Source organism: Sciurus carolinensis, chromosome 5 (genome assembly GCF_902686445.1).
Source record: "Sciurus carolinensis chromosome 5, mSciCar1.2, whole genome shotgun sequence".
NCBI lineage: Eukaryota > Metazoa > Chordata > Mammalia > Rodentia > Sciuridae > Sciurus > Sciurus carolinensis.
Genome location: NC_062217.1, coordinates 60,755,741 through 60,783,711, shown reverse-complemented (window position 1 = coordinate 60,783,711; position 27,971 = coordinate 60,755,741). Strand labels below are relative to the sequence as shown.

The window sequence follows — 27,971 nt, the reverse complement described above, 5'->3', positions numbered from 1 at the left end:
ATGTATGTTTCTGTTTAAAGACGTCTTGTTTCATACATACTGTTAATTCATTAACACTGAACTCATGGCAAAGAGCAGAGTGAATCATGCCAAAGCAAAGTTCATCTAACATCCATATTTTATTTATAATGTATGTCATAGACTTTTTGTGTCCAGAAGCACTAAACAGCACTTCAACACCATGTTCATAGTCTATATTAAATTTCAAAATCACAAAAATGTAAGAAACAAAAAGTGGCATTAAATAGATCTTAAAAAGGACACTCAATTAAGATATAAGATTTGAAAAAGGAATGGAAAGCATTTCCTTGTTTGAACTCCACTAGGAATGTGTGCATCAGGAGACACAATTTTCAAAGCTCTACACATTTCTGTGAATGTCTTAAAAATACTATGAATATTGATTTGGGGATTATGAAGAGATTTTAGCAAGTAGGCAAATTCACAAACACAGAATTCTTGAATGATGAAGATTGACGATCCCTACAACATGTTTTAGTTTTAAAAACTATATCCTTACTCTACCAGTGCAAAAAATGAATTATAATAGCAACAAAATGGCAATAATAATGATTTATTAGATGTATGTCATGTCAGGCACTGGACTAAGCACTCTCTACTTTTAACAACCATGATTACACTTCATTTCTATAGACAAATGAAGTTTTAATGAAATAAAACCAAACTGTCATGGTAGAAGTGGACTTGCAAGAATGTAATTGAATATTGCATTGTTTATAATGAGAGGGATATAGCAGTTAAGAGATTAGAGTCTTTGAACATGATTTGAACCCTAGGACAGATTTTGTGGCTCTAGGAATAGTGTCTTTCACTGAAGTACTGCTTTCATCTTTGCCTCTCTTGTTCAAGGATTTACTTCTTACTTCTGAACATGCTACAAAAATGTAAAATAATATTTCTCTCTTTGCAAGTTTTGTGAGACCATATTTCTCTAATTTTTGGTCATCTAAATAAATTAATATTTTTCTCAATATACACTCCCTTAAAATGGCTAACGAATCATTTCTGTTCCTGAGGTTCATTTGTAAATGAGTTTGGAATTTTCCTCTATAATTGTGGTGGGTAATATCCCAGACTAGTCCTCTAAGCACACTTATTCCATTGTGAATCTGGATGAGGTGAAGAACATCAACAGAACTTTGGGAACCACCTTTTATAACAGTGTTGACTTGGGAAAATGCAACTGCTGGATGGAATGACAAAAAAATTTATCCCTGGTGCTGATGATCACATTCACTTGATGAATGGCAGGGGTGATATGGGGACTCATGTAATTTGGAGGTGTTCCTGGAGATCTAAGAAAGGAAACAGAAGGACTCCAGAAGCTTTGGAGCTAGGTAGGCAGAGTGAGAAGAAGGAAACAGATTGAGCTTGGAAGATGGGAAAGAGGAAGGCAATGGAGAGTAAGGTAGGAAACCACAGGCATTGCTAGTTGTTTAACACGATTTCTACCTGGAAAGTCCTCTTGAGGCCAGGGACCCTTCAACCTGACAGGTATATCTTTTTCACTGTTGACAAATGTCGATATTGACTGATAAGCTATTTTCTTCACAACTACCACCAGTTGTGTTTGACCAGTTTTCCTCATCTCCCTACTGCTCTGAATATTTTTTTTTTCAAATCTTTCACGTATTTTCTTTCGCCAAAGCTCAAAATAATGGAAAAAAAATAAGCTTTTTAAAAGATTCACTACTATTCCTTTCCCTCTCAAAAATAAATTTAAAAACTTTTGTACAGATCTGGTACTTCCTAAACAATATAACATAACAACTCTTTGCATAGCATTTGCAATGTGTTAGTATTTTAAGAGATCTAGAGATGATCTAAAGCATGTGAGAGGACATTATATGCAAAAACTATGCTACCTTACAGGATTTTATAAAAGGGACTTGAGCATAAATAGATTTTGATATCTGTGGGGGTCCTGGAATCTACTACCCACTATAGGAACACTACTTGTTAGGGTAGCCCAAACAGACTAAGACAAGAATGGTAATATATTTCATTTTGTTGTGCAAAAATCAAAGACAAATTGGTATGACATACTTTTCACCAAAGAGTTCAAATCTAAAATAAGTTAAGTAGTTTGCTCAAAGTCAGCAAAATGTGAGAGAAAGGCCAGGGGTGGGGGTGGATTTAATTCAACCATTTTTACTCCAAAGCCTAAACTTCAAATAAGGAAACTATATATACTTCCCATAGATGTAATTTGACTTTTAAAATTTTATTATGGATATATCATTTAAATATTTTGCTTTTCCTTTAAAATCACTTTCATTTTATGTAATTTATTTTTTGAGAAATTTTGTAATTTATCAAGATATAAATGTATTGTTACATGCTGAATAGGCTCTTTGTTAATAAATATATTCACATTTCTGCCTTAAAGGGCTTCTGTGAGTCTTTACGATACCATTAGGAATTTTTCATTACTTTCCAAGGAGATTTTTTCTTCCTAATGTGTTGAAATATTTCTAGATACTAATGCTTTTGTGGCAAATTTCAAAGTAAAGTTGTCTCAGGGCAGCATGTAGTTTAGAAGAGTTTCTCAAATGCTTTCCTGTTCTTTGTTACACTTTGTATTTTTAAGTTCTTTGAAAGTAGGTACAGTTCCTCATATTCAAAAAGATGTTAGAAGAACCTAAACTAGATTTCTATTGGTTTAATTTGACATCTCTTTGAAAACATGCAAGTTGGCAGAGACAGGATTTCCTCAAGGAGGTCCGGAATTTCAGTTCAGAAAAGACCAAGGTTTGTCTATAGACTCACTGTTTCAAAGCATTAACGCTGTGATATAAGTTGAGAAGAACACAGGGCCCCACACAAGATATCTCAAAGATCAGCTGGGCGTATTTTCAAATGAAAGAATATCCTATAAAGTTGACTCTTCTGTTTGAACTAAAAGTTTCTAATGTTTCATCTCGATGTGTAATCCTATCAGAATTTGCAGTTGTTGCAAGTGGAAAAAATAATCAACAAATATGGGGAGCAAAACACTGGAATATAATTTCACTTAAGGAGAAGGGATCATATGGGTTGTCTTTAAATTAAATGTTAATAGATTTTAAAGTAATTTACTATCATTTATTTTAAATGATGTACAGAACAAAGGAAATAATAATCATCTGTTGCTATTTTGATGTCTTTTTCCTATTATGATGCTATTTTAACTTACTTTATAATAGAAATGCCTTACCAACAACAACAAAAAAATCTAAGCTTTTTTTTTTTTTTTTTTTTTTTTTTTTTTTTTTTTTTTTAATGTTGTCATTCTAATAGTCTCAGGCAGTCAAGATTCCTGGGCCTCAGGCCCTGTGATCATGTTTAGTGACATGACATTATTATTGTCTTTCTTTGGTAGGTGGTAAATTGAAAGAGCACCTTTTCTTCCTCCTTCAGCATATTAAGTGGCCAGTTGGAACTGACCCTGTCTTCCCTCACTACCGGGCATATAAGAAGCCTGATGTGGCATTCCTTATATGTTAATATGACAGCACCCTGGTCAGCAGCAGTCCTCAGCAGTTCATTTAGTTTTGTCTCTGGGAGCCCTGGGAACATTAAAATCAGCATCAGTTGGTGGTTCCTCATGTTACCAGAGACTTCTTACAACCTCATTTCTCATTGTCAGTCCTATTCATAATTGCATACCTCTGAGTCCTGCTTCTTTGACTCATCCAAAGGACTAAAAATCATGCTTTTCCCTGAGGCTAGATATAGACTTACTGACTCTTGGAATTCATTGCCTTTAAGTGGCATAACTCTTCCATTCCACTCATTCCTGAAAGGCATTACAAAGTGTGACTTACAATTTCTCTATCTGTCCACCTATGATTATCACTATCTATGAACATATTTATGACATCATTTGTAAAGTTATCACATGGGCCCCCTTTACTACTTGCCTACATACAAAACAGTGGCAAGATTACTAACCAAATTTAATGGATACTAAGGATTGCTGTCTCACAAGCTGTTTTAACAAATCAATCACTTCAATGCATTGTCAATATTAGCTATGTGTCACATTGAACTGAACTCATGTATTTTATATCTTATTTAGTAGGAGTAACAGTAGTAGTATTGGTCAAAGCACAATATACTAGCAGGATATTGCTGTGGAAAAATTAAGTAATATAAATCTTTGTATAACCAATTATTGTAACTTGAACAGATGATGTATACAGCTAAATGTATATACTAAAAATGCAAATGCATCAGAATGTTAAACTTAAGATTACATGGATAAGTATATTCAGTAGTGAATATTCAGTAAGCTGTTAATAACAATGAGAGAAAAACATTTTCTCCCTTTTCATGTATTCTAGAAATCATGTCCTGAAAGTGGAGTTATCGAAACTACACTTATGAAAGGCTTGAGCTACAGAGGGCTGTTTATATTTAGAGGATAGCAACAGAGCATGAACATTTATGAATACTCCCACATTAAAATAATGAAATTATACTTCCTAAGACTGCTGTTCTTTTTTTTTTTTTTTTTTTGCGGTGCTGGGGATTTGAACCCAGGGCCTTGTGCTTGCGAGGCAAGCACTCTACCAACTGAGCTATATCCCCAGCACTGTTCTTTTTTTAAGGCCAAATATTTGATTAATTATGTTTTGACAAAAACCAAAAAGGGTATTTTCCTCCTTTCATAATACAAGGAAAAAATAAAATGTCATTGGCCACCTGATGATATCCTGCTAGTCTTGGCAAAAATGGAGGTCAAAAATTAGTTGCAGAATCTAAAAAGCAGTTTAGCAATTTTAAAATTATAAATATTTCATGATCCTAACTATAGCTTATTTGTATTAAGCTTGATAATTTTAATATCAATTTATAATGTGGCCAAATAGCTGGGGAAAGCATTATTTGTCATAAAAAGACAAATATTACTTGCTTTTTAGACACTGCATTTTGCTGATATGCTGAGATTCTTACAGGAGATTTGGGTATTTTACAAATTATGGAAAAAGATATTGGAGATGCTACAACAATCCAACTGAAAACAGCATAGTCACAAACACACACAAATACACAATTTAAGTACATATCGAAATATATAAACATTTGAAGGCATGAAATAATACATTTCTTTTAAATTTTTTATCCATAAATTATAATTTTACATAATAGTCACATTCATTATGCCATATTTGTGCATGCACATAGCATAATTTAATCAACATTTTTCTAGTATCATCTTAAATATGACTTTTAATCATAGTCAAATAAGAAAACAACCTATTATAGAATCAAATTTCATTATAGACAAAGCTTGAAAGCATTAAAGAATTTTTAAGTATATGAATGCAATTTCATATGAATCTTATTTTTGAGACAACATCACTGAGTTTTCCTAAAGTGAGATCCTCTTAATAGTTAAATATATGAAACTCAGAAAATATGTTATTTTTCTGGGAACAGAGACAGAAAAAGGAGGATCAAGAGTTCAAAGTCAGTCTCGGCACCTTATCAAGGCACTTAGCAACTCAGTGAGACTCTGTCTCTAATAAAATATGTATAAAAAGGGCTTAGTATGTGGCTCAATGGTTGAGCATTCCTGGGTTCAATTCCCAGTACCAAAACCAAAAAAGTGTTATTATGACATAGTTTTTTATTTGTATGTAGAGTTTCTAAAATTTATTTTCCTCTTCAAAAGAAATGATGAAAGTGGTTCATTCAAATTTTGAAATCTGCTTTACTAAATTATCTTATTCATCAGCCAACAACTGTAATGTGTGGTATAGTGTGTGTGTGTGTGTGTGTGTGTGTGTGTGTGTGTAAAAGAGGAGAGAGAAATTGAGACAGATATTAGTAGAAAGTCTAGAGAGGGATCTTATTCTTTTTTCAAAGTAACTTTTTACTATTATGGTTTTTACACAGAAAGTCAAAGAGAAGGAAGACATACTTTAAAAAATGGTTGAGAAATTTGTTAAGTGGTTAAAAATTTTGATCCATTCTCAGTTATATGGCACATGTTTTTCAGAGATGGAAATTCATCTGATATACAAAGACTCTCAGCTAGAGTTAGGACTCTCAGCTAGAGTCTTTGTATATCAAAGACTAGTGCCCAATAATTTTATTTATCAAAAGAAAAGTAAACTAAGGATAAAAATAATATGAAAAAAGAACACAAAGAAAAGGAATATGTCATTATTCTTTCAGGACTAACAACATGAATCATCTTTCTAAAAAATGAAATACATGACAATATCCATACTATATTGGAGGATGGAATTATTTTATCCTCTAGTATTTTAGGTGGGTTATTAAAACCTCTGTTCCAACATATTAGTAGTGACAAAACGACATTCCTATCATCTGTCAACCAGACTGAAATATTCTTAATTATTTATCATAATACCTTAACCAGCAGTTGTTCACAATTTAGGTTTCCTTATATATATTTTCAAGTTTTTTGGAAATCATATTCTAAACATATACCCAAATCCTGTTTATTCTGAGAAGGCTCTGATTCACTGCTTGCATGCAAGCTGATTTGCTTGGGTTTTGTTTCTTGCCATTTCCCCACCCCTTCATTAATTGTATACATGTTTACATGTTTGACTATAATGGCCCCAGAAGAAGTATTACTGCCCATCTTGTTGATAATCATATGTTACACTCTCTAAATGCATAAATGACATGATCAGCTATGATTGTATTAATCCTCACTTTAAGTATCTAATGACTGATAATGCATTTACCAGTTTAATCTGTGTTTTAATAGACCCGTAAGTGCATGCTTATGTGACAAAGCATACTGACACATTGAAAACTGATGTTTTATCTCTGTTGTTATTATTATTTTTAAAATGAAATGCAACACAATAGGGTACATTTAAAGTAAACATTGAATTTCAGAACTTAAAATTTTCCTTTGAAGGAAATTGTTCTATAATTCATAATAAAAAGGATGTCTGTGGCTTTTGGGCTTTTTCTTTTCTTTTCTTTTCTATTTTGGTACTGATTGAACTCAGGGGCACTTAACCACTGAGCCACATCCTCAGTTCTTTTTATATTTTATTTAGAGACAGGGTCTTTATGAGTTGTTTAGGACCTCTCTGAGTTACTGAGGTTGGTTTTGAACTCCCGATCTTCCTGCTTCAACCTCCCAAGCTTCGGGATTACAGGCGTGCACACCACTGTGCCTGACTTTGGGCTTTTTCTTAACATTCAACTTTGTAAGTACTCTACAATTTTAAAAAAATATGAGCATGCTATTTATGACCCCATAAAATTATGACAAAAACTTTGTGAATCCTTTTTATGTGTGTGTGTATTTAAATTTTATTTTCAAAAGCCTGGAAACATATGCCTGGACAAGGTATCTGTTCCCCAATCACAAAAACAATCCTGTGCATGAAATAAGACTTTTAGACATTCTCCACTGTACAAAGAATTTCTTTAGACTGGATATTCAAGTTTAACATTCTATTTAGCTATGTATAGGAACTTTTATTTCACTGTCAGTGTTTGGAATATTTCCTTTTGTCTTATTTCTTTAAAACTTTATCCATTGATCAAACTGGAAACTAAATTTGTGTGTAACGTTAAATATGAAGAATTTGGAAAACAAAATTAAATACAAGTAATATATACATTTGTGGGTTTTTATTTTTTGTGAGTTTAGATTTAAATCTATCTTGCAGTTATTTACAGACTTTCACACACCACTTCCTACAAATAATTGTCTTTGTCAATTATCTCTCAGATATTCTTGAAAATATGTATTAAAAAAGTAGACTACTGCTAAATTTTAGTCAAGTCTCTTACTTTTACAGTGCACCAGACACCACTGAGTTAAGTTACGTGATTTAAATCACAACTGCATTTCTGTACAGGGTATCTCACTAAAACGACACTTAGTGACTTATAGTTTCAATGTATGCTCATTTAAGATTCAAGCAGTGGCATCAAGAATCATATCTTAATCCATTTCCTCTGAGTTGTTCCACTGATAGACTCTGCTTTGTGCCCAGCATGCATGCACAACTCAGATAGTCTCATAACACACCCTTGTCCAGGAGTTTACAACTAAGACATGATATTCACCATATCTCCTTCTGAAAATGGGCCACCTGATAATCACCCTATCCATCTCCCTGTGAAAATGAGCCACGTGCCCATACCTGAATACCTATTAATGTCTGGGAGGAGAGAAGGTGCTGTTTGGAATGTCCTCAGATTAAAGGATTCAAAGTAAATAAGTCCATCCAAGGCAAATTTGGGCACTATTCCTAAAAATGTGCAAGTAGATTCCAGACTGAAAACAACATCACATTTCCATTTCATGTCAGCTTCGAAATTTTAATATGTGTAGCCTCTGGTGGTCACTAGAGAACATTGCAGTATGTGTGTTTTGTGCTGTGTGTGAGAGTAGTCCTCTGATAGATTTTGGTCTTCTAGAAAACATTTAACTTCTTAAAGCAGATATTTTTATTAGTGATATTAGGGGGTTTGTAATATTTGGATTTCTCCATCTGTCTCTGTCTACATGTAAAACACAACCACTTAAATCTCAAAGCAGTGAATGCAGTAGCACTCCTACTTAATGAAGGCCTAGTCAGAATTATCTTTGCTGAGGGCACACACCTGCATGTAGCTGGCATCTCAAACCTGGGTCTACCTGAAGTTCACTGCTGATAGTAATTGATTTCCTTCCTTCAGTCAACTTAACATAGATCAAGAGTGAAGTGGCACTTGGCTCACGCACAATCTCAGCAGCTGCAATTTTGCTGTTGCCTGTCATACAAAGCACTTCCATGGTTTCCACAGAGGCTGGGCATGTTTCTGAATTAATTTTGAGACACAGACTGATTCTTCCCTGTACATCAGAGTTAGGGAGCATCTTACACTATTCATTCTGAAAAGAAAATTGCCCACAATATTATCATCCAATTCATATCTTTCCCTTTCTGTGAAACACTTATAATAACTTTAAAATATTTCACTCACATTACCTTAATGTTAGGAGGTAATGCTTTATTTGTATCTTCCAAATGTTAGGATTAATAAATCAATAATCATATTACCAAAACACCAATACGTACTAAGTTGATCTTATTTTTTCTTCAAGTTAAACATAGGTTTTTGCCATCCTGAGCTCAAAAACAGTTATGACATGTTCTTATTCTCATAATGTGTTGAAGATATAATATAGTCTCAGTGGCTATAACAGGTCAGATCCTCAGGGGGACACATGCTGGTCCTTTTGGAAGTGTCATACAAAACCTGAAAAAGTCAGCGAAGAAAAGGTTGAGTTAGGGAAAAAGAGGCCAGACTTTGCCCTTCCTTGTTCAATTTAAATGACTTTGAAGAATTAGGATTTGAATCACATTTAAATTAATTCATCATGTACACTTTGGGAGAACAAGTAAGGGAAATAAATTTTCTTTTGCTGGAGTAATGTTTAGAATAAGGCCCACATCATATGTAAGTGGTTTTGTAGCAGACAGTACCCTGAGACATAATACTGACATGTGAGGATTCATTAGTTTTCAAGAACTATATAACATATCATATGGAATAAAAAATAAGGCAAAATACAATTTTAAAGTATGAATTTAGATGAAGCTACTTTTGATGTTTGCAGTGTCACATCGCATGCTCTAGGAGTCTGTGCTACTGTCCTTTCCTTTCTCATATTGTCTTAATTGAGCCCATCCATGTTTTATCTAAATTGATGCAATGATTTCATTGCTGCTAAACCACTTTCTTAAGGAGAAAAATAAAACAATAAATAGATTTACTTTGGGGGGACTCCAGTTAAATCCTGTGTTCTGTGTCCTACATTCCATGTTCAATTACAGGTTTGTGTAAGGTACAAGGTAAATATTGGAGTCTTTCTATTAAGATTTGTTACAGTAATAATAGTATTTATTGTTATTATCAGTTTTTAAAACCTAGACTGGGTTACAATTAGGCATTCCAAATATGGCATAGTTCAAAATAATTCTTGTTGCTTTTATTTGTTGACTGTGAAAATTTCAGAAAAAAATGTGTTGTTTGGATAGCTCTAACATTTTAAACCTGTGGCTAATTCTTCATTAATATTACCATATTCTATGTTCAGAAAATAATTTATTTTCAATAACATGTTATGCTGCTTGAATTTACACTGCTTATAGTTTGTTTAATTAAACATGTGAAAAACAGGCATGTGTGGAGGAAGTCACATAATTACCATGCAGTGTTCATAGCCTAAGATGCTTGTAAGATGTTTGTCAAGAAGACTTTTATATGTGTCCATATTTATGCTTTCTTTATTTAGGGAGCTGTGGGCTATTGTTAACACTCATTATCAACATTTTTTGTTCTTTCTTTTTTTTTTTTCTTCCCAACTTCTTAAAGATATTCTCGGCCTTTTAAAAATATTTGAATATGATTTAAGTGCCTACAGGTTTAAATTTAAAAAAATAAGTTATCTTTTAAACAAAGATACTTTTCGCCTACCATTTTCATTTAAGCAGCTCATGAGGCAACAATTACATGAGAATTCAGACTGAGACAAGCCACTAAGGTACTGTTTTCAGTACCCAAGTGGTCTCCACGAAACAGAGCATCTAGGGGTATATTTTCTTTTAACTTGACTTCATTTCTCCCTAATTAGTAGTGTGCAATGTACCATTGTGATGCCTGCTTCACCCCCTTGGTTCTTGCACCTCCCCTTGGGGATTTCCCAGCTGTTTTGCTCTCCTGTTGTAATTGAAATCTTACTTGTTCCAGCCTGTAATTGATAGTGAACCCAACCATTTTATGTTTGTCATGCAACAGATGTACAACAGAAACACTCAAACTGGCATATGGAAAAACTGCCCTACTAGAGTGAAATCAGATCCGTTCCTATATCACAACCCCATGCTCTCAACATGTTATGTTTTTCTTCTCCTTACAAGTACTTGTTTTTACAAAGTCAATATGAAAGTCATAATATTCATTTGTTATGCGGTTATTCTTCTCTGGCCATATTATAAGACTGTGTCTCTGTAGTAAAGACTATACAGAATAAGGTAGATACATTAACGAATAAAATAGGGTGCTCTGCATACTGCATACTTCTTTTGCAAAGTTGATTACCAGTTTAAATAAAATAATTAACCTTACATGAACGAGTCTATTTCTATGAATAAATCAAGAAATATATGAATTAATTGAATTATTAACTGTATTTTTGGTTTTTAAATACAAACACAGAATGAAACAAAATCAATATAATTGCAGCTGTAGTGAAAAATCATAACTTTCTGCTTCAAGTAAGAATAGTATCTTTATAACATAATATATAGGACTTTTGAGTAGTTGATTGTTTATCACAGAATATATTATGTTGCAGAGATGGTACTGAATGCTTTGTGATATTTGTTGATAGACTTTTGTATGGATTGTTGGGCCGCAGTTGCTGGAATAATGTGGAATGAGACAGTGTGAACTAAGCAAGATAGGGACTAGGGGAATTGGTTACATCACAGGGTGGCCAACACTACGTCCAAGTGCAGTATCCATGACACTAAAACTTCTTGAGCAAGTATTTAATGAAGTCCTATCTTGAAGTAAAATATGCTAGGAAACTATTTGGGTGGTTGTGGATCTGGAAATGTAATGAATAATACTTATATAGGTCCAAGTATTCCTTTTAGTTTTTATTGGAACCCCAACCAGTATCTGAGAATGTGAGGACTAGAATAGATGGGAAACATAATTGGTAAGTGTTAGGAGGTGTGGTAAGTAACATTGAAGAAGGATCCAAATCATAGCTCTGAGTCTCAGTGGAGACATGAAGGGTTAATTAGCTAACGAGGGAAAGAAGAATGAATGACTGAGTAATGGGGAGGTAGTTCTGAAGATCTGATAGCAAGTAGATGTGAGGATGGAGAAGTAGAGGCAGACAATCGAGTTAAAGTCTATTAAAATACCAAGGTAAGATGCCAGAATGGAAAAGACAATCACAGTGGATCATGTGTCCAAGGACCTCCTACTGCTTGGGAAAATGTTTCAAAGGTATAATTGCCATGACTTTCTTCCATGCTCCATGAAATGTGAAGGAAAGTAAAAGAAGAAAAGGACCCAGATATCATTGCCTGACTGACTGGAACCTGTCATAATATTAATAAAAGGGGAAAGATATTAGAGAAGGCAAAACAAAATCAAAACAGATTTTGGTGATAAAGAAATTTGGGACATAATATCTTGGAAATTTTGTTGACATATCTGGGTGCAGTGTAAAGTAATTATTTAGAATTAGAAATCTGGAATCCAGGGTAGATAAATCTAATTGAACATAAACAATAAAAGTGATTATTATATATTAAAATGTTACATAATATTTGAACATATTTCAGAATCTCCTATAAGACATTTAAAAATAAATGAGTTAAGATATTTTTAATATAATATTATTTTTAAAGTTTCTTAATACCCTTCATCTTGTGGAATAAATAATTTTTATATATTAGGAAAATCATTAAAAGTTTATTGTTATACTCAGTTTACAGAAGTACAGATCAGATAATCATTTGAGAAAACTTCTTTGCACTGGTTCTAAATGTATTTGCTGTGCTCTTTGAATTATTCAAATAAGTGACATTATTTTCAAAGTGATCATTTCTCCGTTTTGAATTAAAGTCTGTTACTAAAGATATATAAAAAACTTTAAATATATTATATTATAAACAGAACAGAACATATATTATAAACAACAGAAAAATGAGTTGCTCTAAATAATTCTAATACATCATATTTTCCCTTTAAGTAAAAAGAAAGACACTTACATTTAGCTATGTTTGTAATAATACATGGCTAAAAACACATACATTTTATTTCAATTGTAATATTAAAATGCAAACATTCACATGGGTTTTTATGTACTATAGTTTTTCATGCTAGCATGAAAAATTGTGTTAATATTGGTTTAGTTTTAATGAGGTAGAACAAAGGACTATAAAATATATCTTGTACATTTTATCTATTAATATCAAAGTAAGTTCCCTCTATTAAAAACCTGGCTAAATTTAGCATTATTCTTAATGCATATATGAATGTGTACAGAGTATTTATTTTATTATAAAATTAGAACTTACCTTTTTCCAAATAAACCTTCAGAAGACATAAACATTTTCTTAAATATGAATATTTTCAAAGATTAGAATAAATAAAAAATATTTCTGCAAGTACAAAGTTTGAAGAACATAGTATTGTTAAGTTGATTTTACTAAAATATTTCTCAAATTACTGAAGTGTGCTTAGAGAAGGCCTTTAATGAGAAAGTAAAAATGGCTTTCTAGTTAGACCACAGTGCATTATCCAGGTTTACAGAAAACTGAAAGATTAGAAAAGGATAATATGGAATGAAATATGTGTTCTGCACATGAATATATATTAAGCTGGAAGTCATAGTAATAAGTACAAAATTGGAAAATTTGGCATAGTGGATTAATTTCATTTTAAATTTTCCATGCTTTAACTTTAATTTTTGATGTTTAATTTTTTATTTATGTTTCAGTGAAAATTCAGTGTCCAATTTCATTTGCAGCATCTTCCTAATACTATTGCATTTTCTGGCACATTTTGATTAAAATGGCAGAGGGAGAAACCCTTGGTGTTCATTCCCAAGTGTGTGTATTTGGCAGTCATGTTGTGTAGCTACATCTATTGCCTGGGGATTGCTTTCATCTTCTGGAAGCCTGTTTGACAAAAAATTTACCAAAACTCATAGCTACACAAAGATGACACATAAGATTATTGGTTAAAGAGAAAGTCATTTAATGTGAAAGAATTGAAACATGCAATGTTTTGTACCTGATTTTAGAAGGCTTTAGAGCAAAGGTTTCTCTTCACTACACGTTTTGCCCTTTCTCTTCCCTGGTAGTTGATTTAGAAAAGAGAAGCAGAAAGTGACAAAGAAGAGAAAGCAAAGGAAAGGGAGAAAGAACAAGTATATAAATGGATGGATATCTAAGGGAAGCTCAATGCAAAGGAGCTGGAGTTGACACAGTTATTCTGAGCAGGGTCTTTGGAGTCAGACTGCTCTGGCTCCTTCACGTATTCTTGCCTCAGGTGTCAACTGAGAGTCTCCAAAGTATAAGCTGAGGCCATTGACCTTCATAATTTTGGCGCATCCTATGACCAGTGTTCCATCCATGAATACATATGCCATTGAAACCCTCACAGTATTCACACAGGTCATCCATATATTGATGATGATAGCAGATGATGAGGATGCTAATGGCTAGCATTTAATTGTATTCTTATTACATGTTTGTGCATTTGTAAGTAGTTTTTCTGCATGATCTCTTTTACCCTTCTGGTTAAGTATGTGAGGCAGTATTTTATATTCTAAGGTTTAAGTCTCAGATAGGTTTCTTTTCACAGATGTACAGCTAGTCCATCAGGGATCTGGAATTCAAGTCAAAATAATCTAATCCAGAATCTCACTTTAGCTGACCAGTCATAGAAATCAGAAATAAGATATGCTAAGTATGGCTTCATTCAGAAACATTTCCTCAAAATCCATGAAGAACCAGAAACTGTTCAGATACCAATAAAGAAAAGGTGTGTGAGGGGGGCGGTGTGGGGGTGTTTTCAGCCTCAAACAATTCAGTTTGTCTCAAATAAGGCAGATAAATTAGCAAAATTTACCATTTAGTGAAATAAATGCTGATGTAGAAGCACAGAGAATATATTTAAACCCTGTGCTTGCAAGTGTAGGGTTCAAATGAAAACATATTAGAAGGAAACTGTTGAATGGATTTACCAAGGTCAAGAAGTTTGCTAGACAGACAGGTCTCAGTTTCAGGAAGATATTCCAAACAAAATGAATGATATGAAAATTTTTAGAAAAAATATGTGCAAATGACACTGAAATATAAAAGGATATGACTAAAGAAACAAGAATAGTTTGTAAAATTTTCATAACTAAAAAATAATTGATGATACAGTAGTCCTCAAATTCATCTTAGATTGTTAGGGAGAAGGTCTCTGGTCAGATTTTCATTCTCTTTTATTTCTAAGACATGTATAGCCAAAAGAGGGGTAAAGGTTATAATAGAAAAGGTTTTCAATTTTGAACTTCAGTGTTCACCACTGTGGACAATATCAAATTCAAACAAATACACAGTTTCTTTCAACTTTTTTTCCCCATGTGACTACATGTTTTCTCACTTTTTTTCCCCCTATCTATTCTGTGCACAGCTGCTGTTTTCTTTGTTTCTGATGTTTCAACTCACTTAACATTACTTTCATGCTCAAACCTCAGTATTTCTTACACCTGGAAAAAGGAATGCTAGTTCTTTCATATTTTAAATTGATATGTGTTTGATTTGGAACCAGTAGCTCAAATTAAATACTTAGAATTATATTCAAGCTTTTTTCCTCCTAGTTTTTTATAATCATGTAAATAACTCCTTTAGTGTCCTTGAAAATCTCCTTTAATAAATATGTTTTAAATGGATTGGGGTGGCAGTGGAATGACTTCAGTTTTCCCTTTTAATTTCAAAATACATGACACCTCCTAATATTGTTTGCACAAAAAAATAAAGTTCATTGATTTTAAAATTCATTAATTGAAATATTTATAGGTATCCTAATGTAAAAAAAAAATCATCATGTTTGGGTAATTAGGAAGAGGATGTGTTCTGTAGCACTACAACAAACCCCAAAGAAAAGTTAACCCAGCATATAACACAAATTCAGTGGGAAAAATTGAACTGCAGATCATCCATCACTTTGGTGTTGTGACCTCTGCTGAATCTACTAGCAAATTCTGTGTTATTGAATCACAATGACAGAGCCAAATACAAATGTCATGACTTTGTTGTGTTTCCTAGGTCTTGCCATATCACCATCACCATTTTATATTCCCTTCCTGGGGACACTTTGGAAGATTTAGAGGCTTTCAGCCTAATCTGACTGGCTCCACACAAACAGCTGGAGCTTTGCCAAGAGCCCAGCCTGATTATGTCAACAAGGCAGCCTCATCCACATGGGAGCTCCGGCCGGGTGTGCGGAGTTCTGGGAACCGCCATGAATTAGCTTTATATGCTCGAAGAGGCAATTTCCTACAAAAACAGACTTCAAAAGCTGCCAGAGGAAATTGTTTCCCATTGGAAAGAGGCCTAGCTGGCGATTGTCTTTAGTGACTATGTCAGTATGGTAGGCAATCTTCAGGTCATACCATGCCTGGCCCTGGCATTCAGTTTCTCCGCAGAACCACATCCATTTAGCACCACACACATGGATGCATTTCTGTAATGATTATGGGGCTCTTGTTCTCCACCCAATTATTTAAGTCATTATTTTTAAGTTTAAAAGTTAGCTAACTATACAGATATTTTCTGACCTCAACTTACAGAGAGTTGCTGCTATAATTTAAAAGAAGGCATTCTATTAAACATAGTATACAAGTTAAGGAGAGAAGCACAAAGTTCTCTGCAGTTCATTAGCCTTTTGCTAAAGTGTTATATGGAACAGCAGGAAGCTTCACTTATAGATGTATTTAAATATTAGTGGCATTTAAGTAAGGGTTATGCATTTTGACTAACTCTTCACTGTATTTCTTTCCATGGAGTGTTCAAAGGCTACCAGGAAGGTTAACTCTTAGATTTCCGATGTGCAATGAGTTGGCATCTTACAGACAACAGCAACACAATATGTGCTACTTTTTGTGCTTCCAATAAAGAAAACATCTCAAGATTTGAAAGGATTCTAGTGTTCTTCTTAATTTCTACAAAATTTAGCAATTCTAATTTGGGGTACAGTTTTATCATACATACACATCTGAAATTTCATAAACATTTTGAAACATCATTAGGAATATAGAAATTATACCCAGAACAACAAATTGGCAAATAAATGTTATAGGAACACAAAAGCATAAACACTATGTGTACATGAAATAGACATGTTAATGCCAAGGAATGAAATTATACAACTTTTTCACTGTGTGAAAGCTGGTCTTTTCTTCCAAAGGGACAGATATTTTGGTAGCAAGTTGATTGACCTTAAATATCTGTCAGTTTGTTATCAGCTTTTCTAATAGTACAAGTCACAGACAAGTCGTTTCTATCATCCATCATCTGTTCTCCACATATTTCTTCACAGCATAAATAATTTGTTGGAATTACAAATTAATAAAAATGGCTTCCTCTCCTTATTTGTACTTTGAATCTCTTTTAATCTCATAAAGTCCTACTGTGGAAACATTATTTGATACTTTGCTCACACAAATGTAACTTCTTTTTTACATGAAATTAAGTTAAATTCAAACTATAGGCAGAAGTAGGAATGTAAAAGTCATGATTCAATCATCTGTTAAAAAATTACAAATTAGCTAGATATCTAATTTTGTGTACCCAAATTAAAATAACCTTCTAGACATTGTGAAGAATGTGAAGATAAGAAACAGCACCCACCCTCCCTGATGTACTCCCTCAGTAAGAAAGACAGGGAAAGAATGCAACATGATGCTGACGGAGAGAGGCACAGATATAGGAAGATGGGATTATGATCCTGCACGGTGAGGTGGAGAGAGCATCAGGCCAGATGTTATGGGGAAATCAAATTTCAGATTATAAACAATCTGAATTTCACCTATAGAAATATGAGTAAAGTACGGAGAGAAGTTAATGCCACAAGAACCCAGCTCCAGGGATGAATTTCATTTCAGTTTTTTCAAAAGGAAGGAAGAAAGGAAATAAGTCAGGCATATTGCCTAATGTTGCTCTGAGAAATCAGTAAAGACATTACAGTAGCTGTTTAGAGCAGCACAGCTCTCCGTAAGTATATTTGCTTGGCATTAAGGTGTAAGATTGTTGGGAAGGGGAAGGACTGACTGGCTGGAAGTGGACAAAGTAGCATTTGTGATTTAAAACAGGAATAATGAGAATGAAAAGAAAGGAAGACCCTGATGCAAAGAGATAAGACAACAGATTGATGATGCAAAGAAGAGGCAGGATATTAAGATGCAGAGCCAGAGTGATTTGGGATGTGCAGTTTCCGTCAAGGGTATAGGGAGCACAGGAAGAATACAGGTGACAATAGAAATAAGTTCAGGAATGTGCATGACCAGCATATCACAAGTATGGCATCCCAGGGGCTTAAACTCTTAGGAGAATGATCAGGACCAGAGAAATAATTAGTAATCATCTGATTTGAGACAGTGTCTGAAAGTCTCTGAGTTGATATTTCCAACTCTTTTTAAGACTCCAATCAGAAAAAACATATACATTTTTAAATTTATTCTGTTAAATATCTGGACAAAACATGAAGACATTACAACCGAATTCATTGACCCCATATATAGAAAAAAATATATGGGTAGGTTGATAAATAATCATTGCTAAATATTTCCACTTATGCATGATATATATCTGATATGCAAATACATAGATAAGTGATAAATTCTTCTATAAAATAGATATACAGATTTTATACAGATTTGATTTTCCATAGGTATCTGAAATATATTAATGATTATAATTTATTATCAAGAGAGGTATAATTTAGGGAAAACATTAGAATGTTCAAGTAATTACATTTCTGAAAGGTGTTTATTTTAACAAGGAAGGACATCTTTATCCAAGATTATTGTAACAGGGGATAGGAAGTGGGCTAAACTCCACACATACTTACACACACACACACACATACCACACCACCACCACCAACAACCACACAAACCTGAACTTTCAGAACTGGGTGAGAGAAATTACAGGCCATTGGTGTTTGCTAATTGTCCTTACCCAAAGGAAAAATATACTTTATCCCATTTTCATGAGAGGAGGTTTTTATTTATTTATTTATTTTATTGTTTCTTTTCAGTTATACATGATAGTAGAATCTTTTGGGATATAATTATACAAGCACATAATATATTTTATTTAATTAGGACCCCATTCTTATGGATATACATGATGATGGGATTCACTACCGTGTGGTAATATGTGTACACCAGAAAATTATTTTGAATTCATTCCACTATCTTTCCTTTTCCTATTCTTCGCTCTTCTGTTCATTCCCCTTTGTCTAATCTACTGGATATCTATTCTTCCCTTCTCCCTTATTGTGGGTTAGCCTTCTCATATCAGTGAAAACATTTGACCTTTGGCTTTATGAAACTGGCTTATTTCATTTAGCATGAGAGTCTCCAGATTCATCCATTTACTGGCAAATATCATAAAGTTATTCTTTATGTCTGGGTACTTCTTCATTTTGTATATATACCACACCTTCTTTATCCAATTCATCTTTTAAAGGGCACCTCAGTTGGCTCCATAGCTTAGCCATTGTGAATTGAGCTGCTATAAAAATTGATGTGGCTTTACTACTGTAGTATACTGATTTTAACTTCTTTGGATATATACTGAGGAGTGGAATAGCTGGGTCAAATGGTGGTTCCATTACAGATCTTCTGAGGAATCTCCATACTGCTTTCCAAAGTAGTAGCACCAATTTGCAGTTCCAATAACAATGTATGGGTGTACATTTTCCCCTACAACCTCACCAACATTTATTGTTACTTGTGTTGTTGATAATTGCCATTCTGATTGGAATGAGATGAAATATCAGTGTAGTTTTAATTTGTTAGATACGTCATGGAATCCAAGGATATAATTTTGTTTTAGTTATTACCTTCTAATTCAAGAAAATGAATTCTGCATAAAAATTTTTATATGCCATAAGTTTGGTAAAAGTTCTAGTTTCATTAAAAATACCCAGACGATACAATTTTTATTTATAATCTTTAAAATAATATTTTGTATCATGGGTTAAATTTTGTTCCTCTCAGCCTTCTTTGCTCCCTTTGTACTGTAATTCTGTCAAAGGGAATTTTCTTTTAAGTTATTGATCAGTTATCATTTAATTTTGAAAATTATAGTGGATTCCTGTCATTTGGTTTGGACCCAAAACACACACAGACACACACAACTACTTGTGAGAAGATAATGTATTTGGAAAGTGGTGTTCAAGGAATTATGTAGAACTTTGGTGCTTTGTTTTTACCACTGAATGTGTATTACACTATTCACTTGCCCTTACCTGCCACATATCTTACCCTCTTAGAAATGTCCGATATGCTCGGGGCATGTCTCATGTGAAGGAAATATCTATACTTAAAAAATTTCCCACTAATTATAACCCAGTTTAATAATATGATGACTCATATGGTAAAAGTTAAGATTGAAAGCCAGTAACTCATTGATAACAATTGATTTGGACACATCTTAATATACAAGTTCACTTTGCAGTCTCAGTTTCAATTTGATGCTTCAGATGAAGTTCTATTTATGAAAATCAAATAGAGGTTAACCGAAGATTACACTGCTCTGTTGTTTAAATGTCTCGGCTTTGATCTGACACCAACATGATACCCAGGTTTGATATCCGTGTTCCTATCTGTTTTATCTTCCTGTCTCAGAGTTCTTTCCTCATGGCAGCTAACACAAGTGGGGAGCAAGAATTAGGACGCTTGTCACAGCTCGCTATCATTGTGGAATTCCCTTGTAGAAATTCGGAATATAAAAGACAAGGAACACGATGCCTGCTTAGTGGAGCTTAATTTCTAAGAAATATTGTTGTCCTAAATCTATGCCTTACACTTGATACTATTTTAAAGAGTTTTTTTTAGCTTGAAACAAAAAGATATCCTAGATGTGTTTTTAAAATGCAAAATGCTACACACTAGCTAAAAGGAATAATAATAGTATACATTTTGGGTAATCAACCTAACATGCATTAAAAATTTGTAAGACAGGAGACACTCCAGCCCAAGAATTAATAGCCTCATTTGTAGAGGGCATCCAACCACAGAGCCTGAGTCTCTATAACTCATATTCCCCTTTAGATTCCAAGAGACGGCTTATAGCAAACCATGGGATGAGCTTATATTTCTGGGTATTGACTTTTCCTAAGGGACCTTACTTATTTAATAGCTGCAGCTGTTTCTATTTTATGTGCTTTCTATTAATATTTTCACTTTGGTACTCAGCCCCAGGCACAAAATTTGTGGAAATTGTAATTTAAAAAGATGAAACTCAACAAAAATTAAATATTAGCTAGCGCTGTGTGTGTGTATGCTAATCATCTCTAATTCAACTTCCCCTTTTCTTGCCAGATCCAAGAAAAAAATATATTAAATTATTTTTGCAATTGTGAAACATAGTCAATTGCTTAACCATTTATTTAAAATATCATGAGTTAGTTTATATATTTTCTGGCATGGGTAAGTTGAAATATGTAAATTCAAATATTTTGGAGTTCATAGAAGGGAATTAGTGATTTTCCTACATAGACACCTACAATTAGGATACCAGGACTTGATTTTAATCCCTGCTGGATCTTTATTAGTTACTTAATCTCTTGATCATTTTTCATAATGTAAAAATAAACAATACCTTTTATTATACATATATACTTACTTATGGGTATAGGCATATTAATACTGTGTCTTTTGTTGGTATTACATTTCATTGGAATATATTCATTATTTAACTTTAAGAACTCTGAGAAGATGTTTATAGGAATAATTTCAGGGTGGTCTTCTCCTTTTTGGAGCATCTCATGATGAAGGAGAGTTAATGACCACTGACAAACCAGATAGCCTCTGATGAAGTAGCCTACAGCCTTTTCAAGTCAAGTTAGACTTTGAGTAGTCGTCAAGCCGTGAGCTCCCTATTTAATCAGCCAGTGTTCATCTCCCTTCAGGAAGAGTCTTGCCTCCATTGTTAAATTTATATTTTAAATATATGCCATTAGCCACTGAGGAGCAGAAGTTCATGTTGCATATTTTTTTTTCTCTAGCTGCAAGTATTTTTTTTTCTGGTTTTATTTACATTAAGTTTTTATTGATGTTTTTGTAATATTTATAGCATGGCAAGGCCAATTTGCTGTTCCTTTGTTTTGCTTTCCTATCAACAAACTCAAAACCAAAGGTAATAAAAAGTTGGAACAGTTTCCCTTTCTTTTTATATAATTTTTATATGCATTAGCCTTAGGGTTGAATGCAAATGAGCTATTTTTGAATATAAACTTTGAATTTCTGAATAATGATTTGAGGAGTTAAAAATAGGCTGAAAACTTGTGATTTTAAAATAAATCATAGAACTCCATAATTCTAAAACAAAATCTACATTTTTTGATATTCTCAAAAGGATAACTTTTTATTTCATTTCAGATCAATTAAAGTAAAATTTACATATGGTAAAATTCACCCTTTTCAGTGAATCCTTGTGCATTTGACAAACATATACAGCTGTAAAACTACCACTACAATTAAGCTATGAAAAATTTCCATCATTCCCAATAATTCCCTTATGCCTCTTCTAGTTAAACCCTCACTGGTCACAGGCTAGCCCACGGTAACCACTGACCTTCTATTTCTGTCCCCATATTTTTACCTTTTCCAGATGTTGTATAAATAGAATCTTATAATTTGTAATCTTTTAATTCAGAAGTGTTTTGATCACTTTTAATAATGTCATTACCTATAGCTACCTTCATTTGACTGTAACACCTAACAGAGTAAACAACCTTATTGAATGTGAGTGTGTCATGGCTATACCTTTCTACTGATAGTATACTAAAGAAATATGATTTTTTCCTCTCCAAATTGTTATTATTATTATTGGTGTAAGACCAAACACAAATTTAAGGAGCAATCATTCTGAATCACCACATGATTTTTAATAAGTAACTCAAATTTCCTTTTATAATGCTTTTGGTATTCTGCATCTTCTCTCTGACTCCCTGCACTCTTCATCACTTGTTAGTATAACATATTAATATTTACAAAGACAAGTAGTGATTTATGGCCATTTAAATTAGTTTAGCTTTGTTCTTCTGTTCTAAAACATTGAATGTGCTATCTGATAGACTTTTTCAAAACAGTGCTTTTCTTGGATGATTTATGATATGCAGTGTTGTTCATAGATGCCCACAGTTTTACCTTGAAAATAAATTGAGCAACGCAATTAGGGGAGAGATGCATATGGGTAAGAAAAGTGTGCACTTTTGATAATTGGAGGTAAACTCAGATTTGGTTCTGTTGTCGGAAGTGTTTACTGTCATTGGTATTGTTGAGTACTTTCATTATGTTAGTGTTGTTATATTTCTTTTTGAAAATGGTTGCATCACTGGAATTTTGAAATTATTTTGCCTTTAGGATAAAATAACTATCATATGAGAACTTTGAAAGTTCCAAACTATGCTGTGTTCTAAAGTTAACATTCCATGTTTCTTTCTTTTATTTTTTCTGTCAGTATTTTCCTAGGATGTTACTGAAGATTTCAGTTTGAATTTAAATTCTTAAGTGAATGTTTGTATTTTATCTTCTTTTAAAGCAGGTGGATAGAAAGACGATGAGATCTATTTTTATATTCTATAACAAAATAAAAAATATATTGTTGTTTTCATTAACACATTTTAAGAAAATATGTAATAACTGGGAAAGTTTATCTTTTGTCCTTTATGATGTGCCTCTAACTATCCCCTGGGTTTAGGAGCACAGAGGACTATTACCTTTATTGTCCCTGAGTATTCTCTTTAAGTGATTCACTGTTACACATTAGTTCACATTTACAATATCTTTGCTGCTTAGAATTGAACTTGGACCAAATATGGATGTATGATTCCCTTTCCCTAGGTTAACCATCTCTCATGAATAGTGCACAATCATCCAGTTGCTCCAGGTTTGGATGACTTTTCTTCACTTCATACATCCTCACCATCAACAAGTTTTATCAGTTCTACCTTAAAAATACAGCCAATGCTAAAAACTTTTCATCACTTCAAACACCACTACCAGATCCCATACACCTACCTAGAGTACTAATTAGAGCTTCTGACAGTCATTGCTTTTACTAGCATCCTACTAAAGTGACTCATATGATCCAGTCCCCTCAACCTCCATGAACTCATTTTCTGCCATGTCCATGTATGTTAGTTTCCTTATACTGCCCCAACAAATTACCATAAACTGAAAGTAGCAGGAAGTAATCTTACAGTCTAGAAGACCAGAAGTCCAAAATCATTTCAATGGACTAGGGTAAGGTGTCAGCAGGGTTTGTTCCTTCCTAGGGAAGATTCTACTTCTTGTTTTTCTTACTTCCTGCATCCTCAGCTAGTGATCTTATTTGCATCACTTCAGCCTCTTCATATCCTTTGTAGTCAAACTCTCCTCTGCCTTCATTATAAAGACACATGTGATTTCAAGTGTGTTCCATCTTTATGGCCCAGGAAAACTCCCTCCTCTCAGTATTCTTAGCTTAATCACATCTGTAAATTCTAGGAATGAGGACGTGGAGATCTTTGGGTGATGTGAATCAATGTCCCCCAGCATTTGAATTGCTATGCTGAACCCAAAGCCAGTTGTTTTAACAAATATAGCTCCTATATTTTTCTTTTCTTTTGTTTTTTTTTTTTTTTTTTTTGACTAAAACATGGCCTCTTCTTCATTTAGGCCTGTGCTCAAAGACCACTTCCTGAAAGAGATCTCCAACTCTGCATTTTAGAAATGTTTCTTTCTGTACATTCACTCTCTAGTTTTGCATTATTTTCTTCACAGCCCATATAACTGATATTACTTAGTTAATTCATTTCTTTTTACTATCTTAGCACCTCCACTACCATAAGGACAGGTTCTTTATTTGTTTGTTGACACATCCCCTGGACCTAAAGTATCTGAAAGAACATAGTAATCTCTTAAATACATATAAATAAATTAATAAAATTTTCCAATTATACAAGTAAACCTACTTATAATATTAAGTAAATTGTTTAAGGGCAGAGCTGAGATTTGATCTCAGAATTACCTGATGCCAAAAATCATATTCATTATATTACATCTCTTTTATAGGGGGATTCAACTTTAACCAAGGATTTTATTACTAGGCATTTATATAAGCAACAGGAGAAGAACTCACACCAGAAAACATATCTTTTGCATTTATTTCAGGGACTCCTAAAGAATGATATACTTGTAACTGGTATTTTATTTTTCCTGACTTTGTGCCATTTTGGAACCCATTTCATGACCATTTGGTGAATCCAAGCTCAGAGAACGATTTATGTAAGTCCTTGAATATGTTATACAATATGGTCCTTAATATGCAAGTTATTTTTCTATCATGCTAAAAATGTTTCTGTAACATTAAATATCATCATCCTTTAGGTAGATTCATTGAAATACTTAGGGAGTCTTTAGGTTTTAATTTGGACTAAAACATAATTTTATATGTAAAATGCTTTATTTTTCTTTATTAGTTTTTTAACGATAAACATTAATGCCTTACCAAATGATTGTGATCAATTATACAAAAACGTACAATTCAATTTTTAAAACAAGAATGATTTCCCTCTATAGTGCCACGTAGTATATGATTTCTTTTTGGCACCATTTAGTGTATCAAGCTGTTTGTCACCCAGCCAAATTCTTGAATCACTGCATTCATGTGGAGTAGTAGCTAGAAAGTGTTAGAAAACTAGCATTTCATCGTGTTGACTTTGTTCTGAAACCACATCTACTTTTATCATTTCCTTGGCAATTTTCATTTAGCTAAATACATAAGTTAACAAACTTCCATGATACTTTTTAAAAGTTTTTGTAACATTAAACGTTAACTTTAATCAGGGTTCAAACAATAATGTTTATAGTCCTAAACATTATACTAATTGAGTAAAACAACAACAACAACAACAAAAAACTACATGTCCAAAAGAAGGAAGGATGTTTGCTTTGTTCCATGTGTTCATTCATTAGCATCCCGGGTGGTACAAGAACATTCTAGAACCATTTCTTCACATTATTAGAAAGTGCTAACAAATTTAGAATTAATTAAAATTAAAGAATGGTATTTCATTTTCTTAAAAACAATAGCCTATTTAATTTATTGAAATATTTATCCTAATAGTTTAGCTCCTATTCTCTGTTTATTGGTTATACTGATAAGGGAAGTATCCTGTAAATTGTGATACCTGGCACTAGAACACTAAAACTGCTACAAAAGCCTATCCTGTTACAGAAGTAGAATCACTTATACAGATTTCGGACTTTTGCTTTGGACATTTCTGAAATATGATGCATTCTTTCACCTTAATCATTTTGATGAGTTGAAAATTTATTTAATAATACTTTATCTGATTATTGGGTGTAATGTTTTTGAACATTTAGCTATATACATATTACCTCAAGCCAATTTAAAAAATTTTTAAATTTCAAAATTATGCCAATTATGTATGGCAAGTCAACAAAATTAATTTATAAATTTTTATTTCAGATCTATTAATTCAAACAAGGGATTTAAAAATAGATATCTGAAGTGAAGTAATTCATTTCTATATGATTATGAAATGTTTTGATATAAAAAAGAAAAATAACTTTTATAAAAAAATTATTTAAATCTCTTTCATTTTTCAAGACCACATAGTATTTTCCTAAGCAGAATGCTTTGAAAATATTACGTACTACTTAAGTTTGAGTTTAGTGGATAACACACTTAATGAGATAAATTCACGGAAAAGAAAGTCAGATAACGTGATCTTTTCGACAACTCTTAATTTTGTGTCAGAGAATCAGTTTAGTTGACCAGAAGAAGCCATTTTATAATCTGAAATAAAAATAAATGAAAACATTTGGGGCATTTTGGGCTCCATATTAAATTATTTAGAATATTTAACATTAGAGCAGATGCTGAGATGAACCAATATATACTTTGAGGATGAGCTTTTAGACACACGACTGTTATCAGTCTGTTTTCCTAAATATTAACACATTATCATTTGCAATTAAAATCATGGTAAGATGTCCTATAGGAGCTCATTATTTAAATAAATCCATTAAGTTTTTCATGTAAAGAAGCAATTTGAAAAATGCTATTTCTATCCTAATCTTTGAAATATCTATTTATTTTTTAATTTATACTTTAGTCCATATATTCCAGATGTATATCAATATCTGCTAACATATATTTATAAGTAGCTTGTATTGTATATAAAACTGTGTGCATAAGTTGAGCACACTTTTATTTACAGATTCTTTCCTTCTTTATGAGTCATTACTCAATATGCACCCTTCATTTGATACTTTATATGAAAATAGTGTGATCATCAAAAATATGTAATATTTGCACTTTAATATTTATGAAAAACTAAAAACATACAAATACATATTGAAAGTAGAAGTGTGTTTTCAATGCAGCATATTAAAATAATCTCAAATTCCTTCATAATTGCAATCTTATTACTGTTAAGTTTATAATCTAACATAATAGAAATTATGAAATAGGCTGCATTATTTTACTCAAAATTTAATTTTACACTTACTTTACTATTAAATGTATAATTATATGTTACAATCCCTGAAAATTTTGAAATATCTGTTAAAATTTCAGAGTAAAATTTTATACCAAAATTTATTATCAATCCTTACCTGGTACATATTTGATAGCCCATATTTATTCAGAATTTATAGATTACTTGTCTTTATTTAACACATATCCTTTTAAATTCATAATGAAAGTGGTTATAAGTTAATGATTTAAAGTATCCAGAGTATTATAAATTCAGATTAATCCGTTGTTTGGTATAGCACTAGCACTACATAATGAAAATTTTTATTTATAATTATGACTCTGAACCATGTTATGAATTCAAAGTGGTAACTTCTTGATGTGATACAGATTTTAAATCTTTGAATATTATTAATTCATAAAACATGTTCAATTTAACTTTCAACTAACTTAATCAGAAATGTTCATTACCTAATAATTTTAAATAAATGTGAATGTATGCTAGCACTTTTAAGATGTGTGTCAACAAAAAATAAATACATAAAAAATTGGATTTTATATATATATATATATGTATATGTATATATGTGTGTGTGCAATTGTTGAGTCAAACCATGCTGATTTATACTGACATAAAGATATTTATATATGTTGAGGCATAAAAGTCAACAA

The 27,971-nt window shown here is 32.6% G+C and overlaps 1 protein-coding gene across 9 annotated transcripts in view; it reads left to right on the top strand.

Annotated features, from left to right (window-relative positions):
• The window catches only part of Pcdh9 (protocadherin 9), an 866,304-nt gene that overhangs the window by 364,216 nt on the left and 474,117 nt on the right, over positions 1-27,971 (top strand). The gene's annotated exons all lie outside the window — the stretch shown is intronic.